This window comes from Anastrepha obliqua, chromosome 3 (genome assembly GCF_027943255.1).
Source record: "Anastrepha obliqua isolate idAnaObli1 chromosome 3, idAnaObli1_1.0, whole genome shotgun sequence".
Classification (NCBI taxonomy): domain Eukaryota; kingdom Metazoa; phylum Arthropoda; class Insecta; order Diptera; family Tephritidae; genus Anastrepha; species Anastrepha obliqua.
The window spans coordinates 54,911,695-54,933,334 of NC_072894.1; the positions used below are offsets into that span (position 1 = coordinate 54,911,695).

General features: G+C 36.8%; 1 protein-coding gene across 1 annotated transcript in view; it reads left to right on the forward strand.

The window, feature by feature from the left end:
* LOC129242008 (SCY1-like protein 2) overlaps positions 1 to 21,640 on the forward strand; it is a 151,307-nt gene that overhangs the window by 40,303 nt on the left and 89,364 nt on the right. The gene's annotated exons all lie outside the window — the stretch shown is intronic.

Consider the following 21,640-nt stretch of genomic DNA (forward strand, 5'->3'; position numbering starts at 1 on the left):
CGGGCTTCTTCCGAAAGTTTATTCCGAACTACGCACTAAAGGCTCGACCTTTGACAAAGGTCTTAAAGAAGAATAAGCAGTTTGAATTTGGAGTCGAAGAACGGAAAGCTGTACAAGAACTGAAGGAAGCGCTTATAGAAGAACCAGTGCTATACATTTTTTGTCGAGACGCGAACACAGAACTGCATACTGACGCATCAAAAGACGGATTTGGAGCCACGTTACTGCAGCAATTCGAAAATCAACTACATCCGGTATTTTTCTGGGGTAAAAAGACGTCGCCGAGGGAATCCGCTCAACATAGCTACATTCTTAAAGTTAAAGCAGCGTATCTAGCATTAAAAAAGTTTCGACACTATTTACTGTGAACGAAATTCAAGCTTGTTACGGACTGTGCAGCGTTTAAGCAGACCCTTAAGAAAAAAGATGTCCCCCGTGAAGTTGCACAGTGGGTGCTCTATTTCCAAGAATTTGACTACGAAGCTGAACATCGAAGTGCAGACAAGATGAAACATGTTGATTGTTTAAGCCGATACCCACAGCAAGTTCTCATAGTTGCTTCAGAAGTCACATTTCGCATGCGCGCTGCTCAACAACGGGATACGCATCTCAAAGCAGTTCACGAGATCTTGAAAATTTCAAAATTAAAGGCGATATAATATACAAAGTATTAGACGGTCTGGAGTTGTTAGCAGTCCCGAAATCGATGGAAACCGAAGTTATCAGAAACGCGCATGAACCAGGACATTTTGCCACGCAGAAGACGATGCACGCGATCAAACAGTTTTACTGGATACCACATCTGGAGAGCAAGGTTATACAGTTCATCAACAATTGCGTCAAGTGCATCCTGTACAACAAGAAGCTGGGAAAAAAGAAGGTTTCCTTAATTGCATTGATAAAGGTGACCTGCCGTTGCATACGATCCACATCGATCACCTCGGTCCAATGGATGCGACATCAAAAAGTTACCGATATATTTTTGCTGTAGTCAACGGGTTCACTAAGTTTATGTGGCTATACCCCACAAAGTCAACAAGCTGCGAGGAGGTTATCCGGAAGCTGAGCGAGTGGTCAATGATTTTCGGCAATCCGACACGCATCATAAGTGATAGAGGTGCTGCATTCACATCTAACCACGTTTTGACCACCACTGGTATCCCAAGAGGCAATGGACAAGTAGAACGGGTCAACAGGGCGATCTTATCTATTATTTCGAAGCTCTCGGCAGCCGATCCTGCCAAATGGTTCAAGTTTGTACCTGAAGTTCAAAAAACAATAAACTCTTCTTTTCACAACTCGACAAAAGCGTCACCATTCGAAATTATGTTTGGCATCAATATGAAAGTCGATCTTGAGAGCCAGATTCTAGATGCTTTACGAGATGAATTGGTTGACAACTTGGATATCGACAGACAGCGTATTCGTGATGACGCGAGGGCACAAATTCTTAAGACTCAAGCTACTTACAAGCGAAATTTTGACAAGGGCAGCAACACGTCTACCAGCTGTGACAACATGAGGCTCTGGAAGTACGCCGAATGCAACGAAGAGCTCCTGTCATCCGAGGCGGATGACGATGATCAGGACGGCCGAATGTAACAGTGGCAACAGTGGTTGGCTGAGCATAGTACAGTATAGAGGCAATGGTAAAATAGCCGCGTAGTTAGGCAGTAGTCGGTAAGTCGTCGCAGCGTGAAGCGGTTGTGCATTAAAAACATAAAATAAATCACCTTTTAACTTTTGAATTGTACCCAATAAATACAGTTAAATAAAATACCAAGTGTTACCTAGTTAAATAAACGAACTTAACTCTTTTATTTATTACATAAATACCTCCTTCTTTGTCTCTATTCTTTCCTATCTCTTTCTCTAATACTTTTCTCCTTTCCTCTTTGACAATCTACCCTCTTTCCAGAACTCTAAATATAATGGGCTTTTTAGCCTGAGTGTTTTGGGAGCTTCCAAATCTCTTGGTGCTCCTTGGCTCGATCAATTAAAATTTCAATTTTTTTCTCGTACAGTCAGTTCAAAATTTACATACTAAACGAGTATACACCAATGAGTTGGTGAATCATTTCGACCAAAAATTCTTTTCACCCCGCGTAATTCATAGCTTTAAAGTAAATTTTCTTTATTTTACAAAATTATTCAGATGCAAAGAAATCCATTTCATACCGCTGTGATACATCAAATACCGAGTTTCAGTGACTTTTAATGAGCCAAGCTGCTAGTGTAAACAAAAGCGCTTAAAAAACTAACTGATGACATTGGTGCTGAAACCACGGAGGCTATCTCTATAATCATGTATGATATATGGCCTCGGTAGAGTGAGAAGAAATACCCGCTTGTTTGCAGCTTTGAATAAATAAATTCCATGGCTAGAAAGAATATGATAGGAAAACGTTGTCAAAGATAGAAAGACCCATATACGAATTAGTTGGCGTCAACATCTGTACCCTGTCCTCTCAATCAACTAACCATTAAAACCACTGAGTAATAAAGCTTTCAAATTGCTTTTCTCTCCTCAACCTCCAAGTTGATTGTTTCTGTAGCTTAACACGTTTGCATTGTGACGCACTGTTGCCATGCTCAGAGAAGCAAGCCATAAGTTACCTTCACAAAAGATTTATTTTATTTATAAACTTGTAATGAGGACAATACAAACAAGCACAGCTATATACATACTTTTGTACCTGCAACCAGATGGATATTGTTGGTATTGCCATTATCACTTGGCTAACTTAAACGTTGTTTACGCTATCCGTAGCTTCAATGTAGTTTGTTTAATTTAACCTTTTGTTGATTGCCAAGTGTTACGCTATTTCGTCCTGCGATTTATTGAGATATAAAGCTATATACCAGTCTTCGACTAGCTCTCGCTCTGAGCACACGTGTTTTTTTTTTGCGGTATTTTTGATTTTCCCACACGACATTCGTGCACGTGTTTACCTGTGTTTACTAATACATCGCGATACTGTACCTTTTTTTTTGTTGTTTTTCCTTTTCTTTGAAGTTCTTGAAAAAAAAGTGAATTCAGTGAAATAAGTGCTTCTAATATGGCCCCAGCGCCACCAAATCTCGGATATAACAGGTTTGCTTCGCTTGCCTCGGGCTCCCTTGCTAAAAGAAAAAAAACCATCGTACACTCCACTTACTTACCCGGAATTGCCCCATTCAAGAAAGAATAATGTTGCAAGCCTCAACAGCGTAAAAGGAACAATATACACTCCCTGTTTAAATAATGTTAGCGAGAAAGAGATAATATAAAACCTGAGTAAGCAAGGGTTGGCCGGAGTTTACAAATTTGCAAAAAAATTGAAGGAGTATCACAGTTCACTGGATTTGTATTACTTACTTTTGACCTCTACGAGCTTCCTGACAAAGTAGAGGTACCTTGGCGAAGTGCAAGAGTAAAACCCTACTATCCCAATCCAATGAGGTGCAAAGTTTGCCAACGGCTTGGACATACCGCCAAACACTGCAACAACGCTCCCGTATGTGATTCATGCAATCTTCCAAGCCACTCTACCCCATGCTCTCGCATATTTTGGACAAACTGCTCAGGTGATCACCCGGCATCTGCCAATACTTGTCCCAAATATACACAGATGAAGGATATATTAAAAATAAAGTGCCAAAACAAATGCTCCATGCGCGAAGCTCTATATCTCTATAAAGCCCAAACACCATCAGTACTCAAAATCCCTTTCGCTAAGGTAGCCAAAGAAGCACAAAAGCAAAAACCAAGCCAACTCAACCAATCTCCAAGCCTTCGTTTCCATCCCCAATCGTCTCATCAAATAAACCGCCGATTAATCTAGAAACTCACCTCAAATTATCTCTGCTATACCCTCAAACTCACAACAAAGCAACAACAACCAGCAATCCAATATTGAGTTTGCTGCTTTCACACTTACTACCGATCTACACCTAAACACACATTTAAACTCAGAAACCACCTTCCGATCATTACGGAAGCTACCTCTTATAACAATCAAATAAAACAAGTCACCCAAATGAAAAAGACACCTGCTACCTCAGGTAGCAATCTGTTAAGCTCCAAACCCTACAGAAGATACCGAAAACAACACCAAAGAAGACCCCATGTTAATCGACAGCGGTTATTAAGTACATAAAACTCATCACTCTAAACTAATTTCTGACATCCCCTTTCCTTTTCTATGTTTATCATTTTACAGTTGAATATACACGGGTACTACCAGAACTATACCCAATTAGAACTTCTGGTAAAAGAATATTCACCAAGTTTCATCTCTCAGCAAGAGACAAACATTGCCGCCGATAAATCTGCAGCCTCACCTAATCAGTAGCAAAGTTACTTCTACAACTTACCTCACAACAAAACCAATAATCAAGGCATTGTAGTCCTAATAAAAAAATCTATACCCCATAGACAAATCTCCATAAATTCAAACATAGCCACAATTGCAATAGAAATATCACTCTCCTTTATATTCACTATTGTGTTCCTTTATATCAAACCTATACAAAACTTTATTTGTGATGATCTGCGGAACACCTTACGGTCAGTCTCCACTCCACTAATTAAAGTTGGCGATTTTAACGCCTGGAGCCCTCTTTGGGGTTCAGCTCACCTCAATAGCAGAGTCGCTATCATAGAAGATCTCATACTATCAGAAAATCTCACCTTGCTAAACGATAATAAGCCAACTCATTTCTCAACTCACAAAACTTTCACTAATGTAGATCCCACAATCTGTTCATCCAATATTGCCCCCAAATTAAACACCAATACCCTACCGCACCTTTACGGCAGCGACCACTATCCCATACTCACTTCCTTTTCTTCTACTGTAACCCTAAACACCACACCAAGCCCTAAATTTCTAACTGAGAAAGCCGATTGGGAAAAGTTTCAAACTGTTGCTAGTAACGTCTGTGCCAAATACGCTTGTTCTGATAACATAAATAAAGAAACTACCATAATATATTAACAAAAACAGTTCGTACTTCCGCCCACTTTTCCATTCCACAATCTGGCCGCAAAACTTTTAAGAAATCCGTGCCGTACTGGTCTACAGAGTTATCCCAATTAAGAAATGAAAAAAACGCTCTTAATGGACGGAATATAAACGCACAAGATCCCATACCAATATAATTATGTACAAAAAAGCTAACGCCTTTTTCCGTAAAAAATCGAAACAAGCTAAAAGGGAAAGCCTAAATAAGTACTCTGAGTCAATTAATCATAAGACAAACCCCAAAAAAGCATGAACTGAAATTAAAAAATCATCTGGTATTTACCCCCAACGACCATCAATCTCCTTAGGCAGCCACTCTGGACCGATCACAAGCCCAAAAGAACTGGCTAGCAATTTCGCAGCCTATTGGTCTGAAAACTCGCAGGATTCAAATTTTCACACAACCTTCATTTAAAAAAAAAACAAGTACCTGAACTACAACTTTAATGATCCTGATCCGTATCCAAACATCACAGATAACAAGATAGAGTTAGTTGAGTTAGAATTTATACTGTCCTGCCTATCTGGCAAAACCCCAGGGGCCGACAGAATATCCTACCCCATGCTACAACACCTTCCGCTGTGCCTAAAGGTCAGATTAATTGACTTGTACAATAACATTTTATACCAAGGCATTTATCCACAAACCTGGAAAAACGCCGTCATCATCCCCATTTCAAAAACCAGCAACCCAGAAATAGAAATCTCAAACTTCAGACCCATTTCACTACTCAGCTGTTTAGGTAAATTTTTTGAAAAAATAATAGCCCAACGCATCTCGCGACATATTTCAAACAACGACGTCATAAGTCCACAACAACTAGCTTTCAAAGAGGGACAAAGCACAATTGACGCACTACTTCTCCTTGAACATCACGCCTCCACTGCTCTCTCTAGCAGAAATAACCTCTCAACTCTAAGCATTGACTTTGAGAAAGCTTTCGACCGTGTCGGGGCTCACGTCGTCTTACGTCAACTGGAGCAATGGAATCTTGGTTGTAAAATACTTAAAATAATACATGCCTTTCTCACCAATCTCAGATTTGTTTCTAAAGTAAATAACACATACTCCGACCCATTTTCTTTATACAATGGTATCCCTCAGGGCTCTCCACTTTCTGTGGTTTTGTTCTTAGCCGCTTTTAATGAAATTAGCCACATCATTGATAAGTATAGTAATGTTTCGTATATATGCTACGCATATGATCTATTGTTGTATTCCAAAATAAGTAATCTAAACATTTTTAAGTAAGACTTCACTAATATACTCGTTGATTTAAGTATGAATATAACAAATGCAAGGATTTTCATATTTGCCGTAAACACAAGTGTAACTACTTTACACTAGTTTACAATAATACCCAAATATTAAATACAGATGGCCTAAAGTCTTTGGGTGTAATTTTCGATAAAAAATTTCGATAAGCAACTGACTGCCAGATTAAACATTATATCTATCATCAAAACATTGTTTAATCAACTATTCTACGTTAGTTAACACAACGAAAGCACTAGTGCTATCCAAGATAGATTATGGACTCCCCATCTATGGTAACTGCTCGAAAAGTTCCATCAAACTGCTTTACTCCCCATACCACATGGCTGTAAGAAGAAGCATTCGCGCCTTCCCCACATCACCAACAAAGTAAATATATACTAGTGGACGCCGGCCTACCCACGATCGAGGAACGATATGAACTTAACGTAAAGAGACTTATACCCAAGCTTTTCCTTTGCCATAACAACAAACTTTACGAGAATGTATTATCCGAGCTGCATCCGAAAAAACCTCCCAGACGCAAGTCGGCAATTTCAATCTGCATCGAATACGCCAGAGAACTCGGCATCCTTAATCCTTCCCTTCGCCAAAAGGAATTGTCTCTGCCCTGGAAGATAACAAAATCTCAATTCCTATTAAATTTAGAGAAGCACACGAAGAGCAGTACAAGTTCGACAATGTACCAACAATTTTTTAGGGAGCACACAAATGCTCTGCCTCCCGAATGGTGCCTGATTTTTACGGATGGTTCAAAAACCGACACAAATACTTCGTTTGCAGTTGTTGATTCTCATGGAGCAACAATCACTGCAGGTATACTTCCCAACTATTCTTCTGCAGCTATCTTCAACGCAATCATCTTCGCAGAAAGCAACAATTTAAAAGCCGTAATTTGCACCGATAGCAAATCAACCCTACACTCCATAATGAACAGAAAGAACAAATCTTACTTAATATCCTGCATGCGAAGCAAACTGATCGGTAACAGCAATCGTGTGAAACTTATGTGGGTACCAGGACATGCGGGCATCAAAGGAAATGAACTGGCGGACGAAAAAGCAAAGCTTGCCTCATAGCAACCCCTTATAACCTTTGAATATATCACTAAAAAACACATATACAACTTTATATCGCATCACCAACATAACACACTAATGGCATTATGGATTTCCAACATACACCAATATACCACACATAATCCGTACAGGAAAACACCAAACTATCCAGCAAGCTGCCGTTGCAACGACGTCAAAGCATTCGCCCGCTTAGGCCTAGGGCATACAATCGCCACACATTCGTATCTACTACAGCGTTCCAGCCCTCCCAGTTACTGTCACTGCCCAAGATTGGCCTTAACCGTCAACCACCTACTTGACGAATGTCCACATTTCGCAGCAATAAGAAAAAAATATCTTTGATAGCCAAACCCCTTCTTCGCTATTAAATACTACTTCTCCAGAAAACATATTAAAAATATCAGAACACATATTACGTACAGGATTAAAACCCTTAATTTGATATAGACAACTACATCTTAATAGCTAATTTCATCATACCCTCACTTTCACGTATAAGCCTTAATTAAATTTATCCTTCTTTATATCCGCATCAGCGAGCCGAAGGCCCTGGCAGCCAGTGCTCCTTATTTCGTGTAAAAATAATTTATTGTTTTTCCTTGCTATAAATAAATAAATAAAATAAAGCTATATACATAGGCACATATATTTCCATGTGCATACGTATGCTTATAAACAGGTTGTTGGAAAATATGCGCGCAGAAAGGTGCAAATACAGTTAATAGTTTTGAGTTAAGCCGAATACCGGCTGCTCCAGATCATATTGCGGCTAACAATTCTTTTAATTGTGCGTCTTCTTATTGGAATACGAGTTGCAATGACATTGACGCATTCACTGCTGTTGCTTGAATAGAAACTTATAGTAAGTGCAGTGGAAAGCATTCAAAAAAAGTTAGTTCAAAGAAAAGTTGAGCTCATTATAAAAATACTTATGCGCGTATTTCGTGCAAAAAGTTAAAAAGATTCTGCCGATCTTATATTCGAAATAATAATAATAATAATAATAATGTGAGAAAATTCGCTACACCAATTTGCTGGGAAATATGAAAAAATATATATATTTATCTAAAAATTCAGTATTACTTACAGACTATGACAAACAGATGAAAATAAATCTTATATATAAAAATGGAGACGTTTTTTTGTGTTCGTTAGTCGCCGATTCACGCCTAAACGCATTCACCGATTTCAATCAAACTTTCACAGATCATTGGTATTGGTCCATAGATGGTTTATGTGAAGTTTTAAAGAAATCGGTAAAAGTATGCGTGCGTTGTGTAAGTGTGAAAAATACAATATTTCCGTGTTTCCCTTATACGGACATTACGTATACGGAATGAGAATACACGCAAATGAATAGAATATACACAGTCATGAATAACATTGTTTCGATGCCGGGTGACGTATGCGACTGTATTATTCGTAACGCAATAGTTGTCCTCTCTTTTCTTTCCTTTTTATGCATGCGTGACACGGCATCAAAGCACATTGCTTTTTTTTTAACTGGAAAAATATTTTGAGCTTCATTTGAACGTTTTATGATTTAGATAAAATAAAAATTCGTTAAATATATTTGATTCCATTAATAACCATAAGCCTGTATTTTTCGAATCTCAAAGTTTTTGGACAAATATTGAAACGTTTACTTAAATTAAATGTTAAATACATATATAATATATAAATGCGCAGATGTAAAAGTTTAGATGGATTTAAAATATACGAAATTATTCAGCGGTTGAATCCATACATGTTTTGAAATCCATCATATGGATCGACAGTCGCCATAAATGTTCTTTTAAAAAATAAAATGTGTTAATTTGATGGTAGCTCGAGTATTAAGATCAGGTTTCTATTAGTATAACTTTGTTCATGGGTTTGCGTAATTTTTCTGTGGTGAAAGTCTAAAACCAAGAAAAGGAAACGCGAAAGCCGACGAGCAAAATGTAAAAAATAAATCCTCCTCCTACACATATACTCGAATAAGTTATGCTAACACTTTTTTCATGCATTTACGTAGACAATTTTATATGGACAAACGTACGTTTACGAGATAAATGCCTAAAAGCAGGTATAACTAAAATAGCGCTCTCAGGCATTTCTGTTACAATTCTTCTGTAAATTTCATGCTCCAAGTGTTCGAGCATTGGTATAGCGCTGAAGACAAATGCTCAGGATATAATACAAAAATGCATATTTACTTGATTTCACAGAGTAATATTATCATTGTTAAAAGAGAACAAGTTTGTATTAGGTAATAATTAAATAATGCAACCTTATGTGCTGCTTTGACGAGTGGGAAACCCAAAATAAATAATTATATTTGTATGTGTATTTAAAAGAGTTGGATTATTTTGTGAGTGTAAGCAGTTTCAAAGTCAAAGAGTAGTTGCAACATTAAAAAGTACTTGAAACACATTTTCATTTAACAACTAAAATAGCAAATATGAGTGTGTTTTACATTGTTGTTTTTTTTTTTTTGGGAAAAAATTTATAAAAATAAAATATATTGTGCGTAAAATTTTAATAATCAGTGAAAATAAAAAAACGGTGGTTTCGTTGTTGTTGTTAGCGATTGTAATGCACATTGTAAGTTTTTCATGTTTTTTTGATTAAATTCGTTACTTTTCAATTATTTTGTTTTAACTTATTGGAAATCAACTTATGCGGCCAAAAGAATTAGAAATTTAATTTCAACAATAGAAAAAAGAAAATTATATTACTTACTGGAATGGGAAGAGTTTTGCAACAATGCAAATTGAATGTGTGGGATGAATGTGCAATGGCACATAAAAAATCAGTGGAAGCATTGGATAGAACTTTGAAAGATTTACGTAATAATCAAGAAATATTTGGTGGTGCTTTAATATTATTGTCTGGTGATTTTCGTCAAACTTTGCCAGTAATTCCCCGTTCAACACCAGCAGGTGAATTAAAAGCATGTTTAAAGACATCCCATTTATGGAGGCACGTAAAAACTTTGACTTTGAAAACAAATCTGCGAGTTTATTTGCAAAATTATGCATCGGCTGACGAATTTTCAAGACAACTTCTGAAGATAGGAAATGGACAAATTCCTATTGATGCTGCTATTGGCTTAATCACTTTGCCAGATAATTTTTGTAATTTTGCACACACAAAACAAGAATTAGTTTCAAGTGTTTTTCCAAATATTGCGCAAAATTATCAAAATCACAATTGGTTAGCTGAAAGAGCAATACTGGCTGCGAAAAATAAGGATGTTGGTCAATTGAATGCGAATATTTTAAATGATATGCCTGGTGAGATTGTAACATTTAAATCAATTGATACAGTTATAAATCAAGATGATGCTGTAAATTATTCAACAGAATTTTTAAATTCCTTGGATTTACCTGGACTGCCGGCTCATCGCTTACAATTTAAAGTTGGTGCACCAATTATTTTACTTAGCAGATTAGCAGTCAAAAAGGTCATTAATAATCTTATTGAAGCAACAATTTTAAAAGGAAAATTCAAAGGTGAAGACGTATTGATTCCGCGTATTCCGCCAATTCCACCAGATTTAGCTTTTGACTTCAAAAGATTGCAATTTCCAATACGTCTTGCATTTGCAATGACAATAAACAAAGCACAAGGACAATCGCTGGAATTATGCGGAATTGACTTAGAATATCCATGCTTCTCCCACGGACAATTATATGTATCATGTTCACGTGTAGGAAAGCCATCAGTTCTGTTTATTTATACCACAACTCAGGGCAAAACAAAAAATGTAGTTTACGAAAAGGCTTTGCGTTAGTTTAAGTTTAAAATTAACATTAATTTTATATTGTAAAAAAAGAATAAAAACACATAGAGTGAATCTAAATCGAGTGTTCATTATTCATTTCTAATTTTGATATGCCTAGCGAAGCAGGCAAAGGGTCCGCTAGTTAAACTTATAATTTCCTTGTGTCATTGTAATGAACGAAAGAAAATGTAACATTTCTTATAGTTTACAAAGAAAGAATATTAGATAATATTTTGAATTTAGTTCAAGAATTCATTTAGTAACAATTTGAAGTGGTACTTTGTTGAAGAAAAATCTAGGCCGATATGATTTTAGAGCGCATTAAATTGTATTAGTTCTTGAAATCGAAGTATAGGAAGCAAAATTAGTTCTAACCATTCCTAACCAGAAAATATCGTGCTTCCGAATATTGAAATAAATTTTCTCGAGTATCGAGGGGGAGAAATCGAAAACGTTTTTTAGATTAACAAGCAAGAACCGACTTTTATAGGATGGAATTAGATCATATTAATATTCAAAATATTTTTTCTGGACATATTCTAACCTACTAATATGACAAGCATAATTGGGCCTCCAAATAAGGACGGCGTATTCCAGTTTCGAACTCACCAGAGAGGTACCTAGATTAGATAGATTCATTGTGAGGTTTGCACTTCGACCTCATGGCCTTTTGTGCCCTCTACTCATCACAGTACCTCATCCAGACCCAGTTCCCTTATTAAACCCAGGATGGAGCTGGGTTGGATTGAGCGTATGTGCTTTTCTTCTGGCTGCAGTTAGATGTCTCAATCTTCTCCGCGCTATAACGCTGAATTCCAGGATAAGGTGCATTTGTGAGAGATGTATATAACAACTTTAGAAAATGTGAATCAACAAAGTCCGAACTAAAACGTCGAGCAAAAGCAAGTACAGGATATGATTTTGCAATACTGCAATTAACCCTTTCGCGATATTGTTGCCAAATGGCAACAGTAAACTTTAAAAGGCCGTCAACACTCTCCTGTAAAAAATATCAACTTTTTTGTTACATATTTTCAAAAATTGAAGTTTAATGGTTAAACAGAAATAAAATAAATAATAACCGCCCATTATAAGTATATCGGTAATACAACATTTTTAAAGAAAGCCTTCTGGCATATAGCACTTCACTCTGAAATTTGTATTTTGCATTTTTAGATTTTTGAGGCATTTTGGGCAAATGTTTTCAACAATTTTTGAATAAAGTATACAGAAAAATGTTCAATCTGTCATTTGGCATATAAATATTTTTTCGCTCGCAGCTTTAAAAGCTGTGCTAATTTTTAAAACTAAGCTTGTTGCCATATGGCAACAAATTTCTCGTAAGGTGTCAAATTGCATTAGATTGCAGAAGAAGTTCATTTGCGATTGAAACTGGTAGCAGAGAGACGTGTTGTTGTTTGCGGAATATTATTTTCAAATATGGCAAGAAAAATTAGCGACAGTGTTATAGAAAAGATTTTGGAGAATTTCAGACTTTGAGAATTCGGAATCGGAAGAAATATTAGAGGGTTTATTTGAGGCATTTGACAATAATGAAACTTTTATGATGGAGGAGCTTAGTCGTCAAGGTCCGTATGATATAAGCATTACAAATATCAACGGGGAATATAATGACGAACTAGTTTTGGATGAAAATGGCTCTAGCTCAGAAGCTGGTACTTCGAACTATCAACCAAAACAAGTTAATGAATTTCGATGGAAAAAGACTTCGTGGGCTCCTCAAGCTGAGTTTTCTGAGTGTTATTCAAGTAACGGTGTAAAACTTCCAGTACAGTACTTTTTGGAGTATTTTACTGTAGAATTTTTTGAAGAAGTAGTGCAGGCGACAAACCAAGCCTCTCTTTTAAAAGATGGTCGATCATTTAACTTAACGAAAGAAGAATTTGAACCTTGAAGCTATTTTTTGACAACTATTTTTCTACACTTAATTTGATACTGTACTTACAGAAAAAAAGTATTTGGGCTATGGGTACAATTAGAGGAAATAGGTGTAGTAAAGTGCCTTTGCAATCTGAAAAGGAACTAAAAAAGGAAGGCAGAGGTAGTTTTGATTACCGCATCGAAAGGGAAGACAATCTTTATGTCATAAGATGGCTTGATGGAGGTGTTGTCCAATTGATTTCATCAATATATGGCGAAGAGCCGCTTAAAAATGTGCAAAGATTTTTAGTTGAAAAAAAGACGAAAGTTGAAATAACTCAGCCCTACATTGTGGCTGTGTACAACAAGAATATGAGAGGAGTTGATAAAATAGACTTCCTTCTTTCATTGTATAGAATATCGATACGGTCAAGAAAATGGACACTTAAAATATTTGACCACTTTATTGACCTGGCCATATGCAACTCATGGCTGGAGTACAGGGAGAATCATGAGGGTAATAATAAAGGCCAAAGGCAGAAACACATGGATCTGCTTGAGTTCCGCAACGACATTGCTGATGGTCTGCTAGCGCAAGCAAATAAGGACGCATTTTCTCGCAAACGTGGACGGCCAAAAGTCTCTTTGAATGAAAACAACGACAGCCCATCAACTTCTCGAAAGAGATATGAAACAGCACCATCAGTTTCTGTCCGATATGATGGAAATCAACATTGGGTGGTTGGTTGGTTGGTTGGTTAGAGTGGTGATTCATCCAGAATCCAACTAGCGCTTCCGCACCATTTTGTTGCCACATCCTCGTTACCAAATTGTTTCACAGTTATTTGCAGCAGGACTATATCCAGTCTGTGCGGTTTAGGAACCTTATTAGGTTGTTGACGTCTACGCCAGACAGTTGCTCGAGACTCTCGAACAGCGGTTTACCCAGGGTTAACATTCTGTCCTTCCATAGGGCAGGGCATTCACAGAGGAAATGGAAGATTGTTTCTTTTTCCTCCGGTTGTTTACAACTATGACAGTATGTGTTGTGAGGGATGCCCATTTTGGCGGCTTGTTCTCCGATAGACCAGAAGCCAGTTATGACTGCCGTAAGTCTGCAGGTGTCCCGTCGTTTCATGTTTATTAATGTCAACGATTGCTTGAGGTTGTAGGTGGGCCATAACGTTCTGCTGATTTTGCATTTCGTCTGGTCTCTCCATCTACAATCTGCAATTCGAAGGTATTTTAGGGAAATTGCATTCTTGACCGCACCTAGTGGAGTGAATACTGGTACTGCAAGAGCGCTATTCATGGCAGATTTCCCCTTGCCAGTTCATCAGCTTTTTCGTTACCTTCTATGTTCCGGTGTCCCGAGACCCAAATCAAGGTTACTCTATGGTTTTTTACTCAAGTTGGTGAGGCTATTCCTACTTTGCTCCACCACTTTAGAGGTTGTTATAGTCGCGTCCAGCGCCTGGATTGCGGCTTGGCTATCCGAAAGAATAGCGATATTGCCCTTAAAAGAGAAATCTGCGATTAGTAACCTACAGGCTTCCCCAATTGCAAGTACTTCCGCTTGGAAGACGCTGCTGGTATTAGGGAGACGCACAGATTTTTCAATTCCAAGTCTATGAAAATATATACCAGCTCCAACACCACAGCCCATTTTACTGCCATCTGTATAGACTGTGGTATCGAAGTTGTTTAGAGAGAGTCCCTTATTCCATTCTTTTTTAGATGGAAAGAGAGTGGCAAAATTCCTATTGAACGTTACCATCGGGACGATGTAGTCAGTCCTCACCGAGGTTAACTGAGTTTGTCGCGATAACAGACTAGCGTGACCATAAGTTTTTCCTTTCCAGCGACCCGCTTCATTTAACCTAAATGCACTCATGGTTGCCGTCTTCTTTATATGTAGGTCTATTGGAATAACGTGTGTCAGTGCATTGAGAGCCTCTCTAGGACATGATCTAATTGCACCGGCTGATCTTTGTATTCTGCCGAGTAATTTGGTATTGTACTCTCTCCCTAGAGCTTTCCACCAAACTACCGAACCATACGTTAAAATGGGTCGTATAACCTTATACAGCCATAATGTATGCTTAGGTTGAAGACCCCATCTTCTTCCAAGCATACGTTGGGTGGAGTACACTGAGAAAAAAAACAGATGCAAATTAAAAGGATGTTCAGGATTCTCCAGATACAAATGTTCAAAGTGTTCGGTTCACTTGTGTCTACCCAACGGAAATCGCGATTGCTTTAAGGATTATCACTGCAGCGAATAAATTCTTGGTAAGATACTTCTTTCCTTTGTATTATTTTAAGTAATTTTTATAGCTATAGTTTTCTATAATACTTTTTATGCTAATATTTTATGTTTTTAGTTTATATCCTTGTTCACTTTTTAATATGTATGTACGTGTATACTACTGTGTCCAAAAAATAAGGTGACATTTGATTTTAAACTGCGCGCTTTGAAGGATTAGGAGAATTCTTTTTTTTTTTAGGTTGGTAGTACTGTGAGTGACATCTATGTCAAATTTCATGTGAAATATTCATTTACTGTTTGAGATACGCGTCGTTTTGTGAGCTGCTAAAAGTGAGTTTCTCGTTTTTTGCAATGTCGAAATTTGTTGAGCAAAGAATTTGCATTAAATTTTGTTTGCGGAATCAATTTTCGGATACGTTGAGGATGGTGCAGAAAGCCTTTGGTGATGAGGCTATGTCTAAAAAAAATGTTTGCAAGTGGTATAGTGAGTTCCAAGCCGGTCGTGAACGTGTCGAAGACGAAGAGCGTCCTGGGCGACCATCAACCTCAACTGACGAAGCTCACGTCCAACAAATCAAAGATTTGGTGTTGAAAAACCTTCGATTAACGATTAGAGACCTTGCTGATGATGTTGGCATATCGAAAGGCTCAGTCAATACCATTTTGAAGGATGTTTTGGGCCTCAAGCGCGTCAAATCTCGACTGGTACCGAAAACATTGAATTTTTTGGACTCGTAATTCGTGATCATTTCATCAAAAACTCAACCCATATCGTTCCGCAACCACCGTATTCACCTGATCTGGCACCGTGCGACTTCTGGCTGTTCAGCAGGCTCAAAAGACCGCTCCGGGGACACCGTTTTGACACGATAGAGGAGATTCAAGCCGCAACGAAGACGGAACTGAAGGCCATCCCGGAAAGTGACTACAACCAGTGTTTCGAAAATTGGAAAAAACGTTGGCATAAGTGCATTGTGTCGGGAGGGGATTACTTTGAAGGGGATGAAATTGATTTGGAAGAATAAATAAAGAATTTTCAAAATAAATACAATGTCACCTTATTTTTTGGACACAGTAGTATTTATAGTATTGAATGGATTTTTTTATTTTAAATATTTTGTTATTGTTGGAACTTTAGTTTAGAAATCTTGATTTATAAATAAATTGCAATTTTGATGTCAAACCAAATTTTAATAAATGTACGAACCTTTATGCAAAAACCAAAAATAAACTGTTTTTCTTTACCATACAAAACATTTGTTGCCATATGGCAACATTAAAAAAAAAGCATTTAACAAAAAAAAAATAAAATAAAAAATTTATTTGTATTGTTATTGGTCCTAAAATAAATACTCAGACAAAAATTTGGATTTTTCGGATGGCGCAATAAAAAGATGTAGCGAAAGGATTAAATGTCTTTGGAAAGAGAATTTAGAGTCAAGTACCACACCAAGATCAATAATTTCACTTCGATTTAATAATTTAGAGCCACCAATGTGGTAGGAAGTGGGTAAAAGAGAACAAAATTAAGAAAAAGAATTATAAAAACACTTGCTTATATTTAATCTAACTTTTTCTTTTACACCAAGCAACGAAGTTATCTAAATCAAATTCAGGATTTATAGAGTCCGCTGTACTTACAATCATCAGCTCCCAAAAATTTAGGAATTATTTAGAAACTATTTATATATAGGAACTATTTTGGACTAAGTAGGCAATTGAGTTGTAAAATCCTCTCTCAACGAACAAACCTAATATTCTATAAGGCTTTCATCATGTTCGTCCTAACGTATAGCGCAGAAGCTTGGACGATGACAACATCCGACGATGCGTCCCTTGGAGCGTTTGAGAGAACGGTTCTACGGAAGATTTTTAGGCCTGTGCACGTTAGCAACGGAAAATATCGCAGGCGATGGAACGATGAGCTGTGTGAGCTTTACGACGACATAGATATAGCGCAGCGAATAAAGATCCAGCGGCTACGTTGGCTGGGTCATGTCATCCGAATGGATACAAACGTTTCTGCTCTGAAAGTATTCGATGCGGTACCAGCTGGTGGTAGCAGAGGAAGAGGAAGACCTCCTCTGCGTTGGAAAGATCAGGTGGAGAAGAACTTGGCTTCTCTTTGTGCTTCCAACTGGTGCCGGTTCGCACGAGAAAGAAAGAGGGGAAATGGCTGTCACGCTTTGTTAAACTCGGCCAGAATCGCGCAAATGGTTATCGCGCCAATCAAGAGGACCTAGCATACTGCCCTGAGATACAGCAGGGGACGCAATAAAAAAAAAATAGATGACGGACTATCAATACTTACAACACATTTCCGAGAGCAGAGATAGGATCTAATCCATTATAAAAGAGTGGAGTGAAATCCTAAAGCCCTCAATTTAGAAATTTTATCAAATACTTTTGAAAAGCCTGTGGGGACAGTGTTAACTTAAACTTTTTTTTGAAAGATGATATACAATATTCAGAAAACACTGCAAGATTTGAAACAGTGGATCTACCTCTCGTGAAACCGTGTTTATTTACAGAGATAAACCGGTTAACTACAAAATAAATTTTATCTTTCACTATAAGTTCACATAATTTTGAAAGCGTAAACAATTTGGCAATTGGTCTATAATTGGCAATATTATTTGTATTGCCATTTTTGAATAATGGTTTAATTTTTGTTACTTTCCGCGCATCTATGAACTCTCCACGTTCAAGGGATTTGCAGACCATTAATAAAAGTGAATAGTCAATTGTAGAGCAGTCGTCAGATTTTGTTGATGCCTTAAGTTGTCGAATTCCATCTTCAACATCAGAAAGCATTAAGGCTAACGAACCAATATTGACTTAGGAATTCATGCTCAAGTGACACTCATGATTCAAATCTGAGTCTAATTGGAAATTTGAACGGAGGAAATATCCAAAAAGATTACCTGCAAGTTAATTTGTTTATTAATTTGTTTCTTAAAAAAAACACATTATTAATTTAGTGCGTCTGCCGGTTACAACGGTCCGTCTAGCACTGCCCTTCATCTGTTATCAAAAATCATAATTATAGCATAAAGTCACGTTGCATTCAAGAAAGGAATGCAGTCACGTTGTGGGAACGAAAATTTGGCTGGTTGCTACGTTAGCAAAAATTCGTGGGAGTGCAAATGATATCTGATATCTTAACTCAATCGTCCCGATTGTTAGTAGACCGGTAAATCATTAATGCTGCGGAATCCGCATTTAGTCTTGTGACAAGAGGGTTCATCAGGATTCAATGCCTTCGGCTCTGATCCTTCGTTAACTATATTTGTTATTTCAACTTTTGACTTTGGTTTGGTCCTCAACTTGTAGAACATTGCGGACACACAGGAAAGTAGTATTACTGACATGATCAAATTAAATGACAGTGTTAAATTTTCTTTAGTGGATATTGAGTTTATTTCTTCTATATTATTTAAGTGAAGTTCTTTCATCATCCCCAAAGAGAGGACTTCTTCAATATTAGATTTATTTGCTGTCAATTGCAATACGTCTGGGAGTGGTTTCAAAGATGAAATTTCTCTTGAAATGTAAGTTCTGTTATCTATTGTTACGGTTTCGTTGTGAAATTGAAGTAGATACGTTCCCGAAAGTTGGTACGATTTATTCTTTGAAATTTCTACGAACCCTTCGAATTGGTTCAAAAAGATCGTTCCTTGAAAAAGCTCTTGTACTGAAGGTACGTGTTAGTTGTTTATTATAGTGCAATTATGATTTTTGCTATTCAGAATCCGTTTCACACAATTAGAATTACTTACTTCTAGTAAATTATCCCTATTACAAATAGTCAATTCATTAACTTTATTACATTGTTTTTTGATTTCATATAAATCATTATTGCATTTTAAAAATATTCTGAATCAATTTTCAATATTGTATTATTTCGTTTTACAGGCTTAATTAACAATTTTGCACAAATTAATTGCTCTATTGCTGGCAAATTTATAATATATATTAACATGTTTTCATTCGTAGCTATTCTTATACTAGCGAAACCTAATGCTTCTTCTAAATTATTATAGGGGAATTTTTTCGAAATCTAGAAACGTTTTTGCTTCTCCCATTTCCTTTTCTGATAATAAAAAAGAATTAATAACTCCTACTTTAGCCCACTGTAGAGCGTATTCGATGTTGACTATTTCGTCTTTAACAATTTTTATCTTATTGGCAATTGATTCCTCTATTGTTCTTCTAACTTCTTGAAGTGATTGTAATGTCTTCAGTATATTGTTAGTTCTGTTAGTTAGTAAATTAATTCTGTCGATGGTGTCCTTGTTAATTACTTTCTGTCGTTCGTTGTTACCTAATAAACCTTTAATTTTTTTGACAACCACAGTGTGATCTTCGTGATCAGGGGTGCCAGCTATCCATTTCCACGCTGTTCCAAGGATGTCAATTGAACGTTTCTTCCTTGGAGTAATCCTTTTTAGAGCATCTCTAAGCTGCTTTATGTCATATAAAAGAAAAGGCAATACGGTGCTGTTTCCCAGTACTTTTTCTTGAATTTCAAGTTCTATGTCGTTTTGTACTCGGTCAACTCTAAAACATGAATAAGCTTAAAGTTTCCGTTTTGTAGTCGCGCTTGTTCGAGGTGAATTGAAATTAGTTGTGAATGTGAGTAGTCCAATATTTGAACTTCCGAATTGCAGATATTAAGAATTGCAAGAAGTATTACAAAAACGTTCGTCATTTCCTGTAGAGGAAGGAATGGTAAAACCTATTTAATATTTTCCTTATGAATTATTCTGTCACGGAATTGTATTTTGACTTTGTTGCCTAAATCTTCTTTGACTTTTTGTTTCCTGTAACGTGGCAGTAGTTTATTCCTTTGACCTATGATTTTTTCGTAAATAACATCTCCTGGCTGGTAAGTTTTTATATTGCTTGGACTATTTTTTAAAATCATTTGGTCTTGTGCTTTTTTCAAAATTTCAACTAAATTGTGTGGGGTCTTATTAAAGAAAATATCTACGGGTTTATTCTGTGTAACTGAGTGAATTGTATGATTGTAGAGTGTAACTGCTCTGTAGAATGTTTCAACATTGTCTATTAGATGGACTTCTTCTTTTAGACATCTAGCTATTTCTGCTAAAGTTGAGTGGGCTCTTTCAATTTGGCCATTTGTGTTACTATGTCGTGGAGTACAATAATATAATTCAATCCGTAATCTTTGCATTAGTGATTTAAATTGGGCACTCAAAAATCCTGGCTCGTTATCAAGTGCTATTTTCTTGGCATTCGGAAAACTTTGTAACACATCTAAAACCTTTTCTCCTAAATTTGTTTTTTCTTCTATATTTTTAATGACCATGAATTTTGAATAGGAATCGATGCAAGTTATAAATTTTAGGTTTTCCGCGAAAAAAATGTCTATGTTTAAATACTCCCCCTCCTTCTTTGGAATTGGAGCCTCTCCAATTGGAACTCTCTGTGGGTGACGATTATACTTGTTCTTATTACAAATATCGCATTGTTTAATGTGTTCTTTAAAGTAGTTTAGCATCTTTGGCCAATAATATTGTTTGTAAATTTGTTTATGATTTTCTTTGGAATTTCGACGAGCTCGACAATGGGTATATTGTACTATGTCCTGTCGATCATCCTCATTTGTTATGTCCAAAGGAAATATTCTGGTGTAAACAAATTTATTTGTGAAAACTCCTTTAACAGTTTCTTTGAAATCGTAAAGATCTTCTGGCGTACAGTGCAAGGCGGTAACCAGGTTTGGTTGAACAAACTCTAAAAGTATTGTTTTTAGGTTTTCTCTGGTGTCGAATTCAATGATATGTCTTGTCCTTCCAAATGTCACTATCATTTCATGAATTGTAAAATTGGATTTGCTCAAAAGTATTTGTTGCTTGAATTCATTTAAAGGTTTGGATGTTTCAGGGATATTAGAAACATCACTTGATTCAGTGGAATGTTGGGTACTGCGTATTGAGTCTTCATCGGAAATGTTGTTTAGGCACAGGCGCGAAAAAGCATCAGCAACAACATTGCTTGCGCCTGGTTTGTAAACCATTTTTGGTGAAAATTCTTCAATAAATGAGCGCCATCGTTTAATTTTCGCATTTGGATTTTTTGTGGAGATTGCACCTGTTAATGGTTGGTGATCTGTATGAATTTCAAGATTAGTTGTACCGTAAAGGTAGTTAGTTAACGTCCTTAGAGCCCAGACTATCGCAAAAAGTTCCCTTTCGTTTGTTGCGTACTTTCGTTCTGTTTCATTTAATGTTTTTGATATAAATGTTATTGGCTTACCCTCTTGACTGAGAACAGCTCCTATTGCGGCTGCCGAAGCATCAGTCGTTAATGTGAATTTCTTATTAAAGTCAGGTT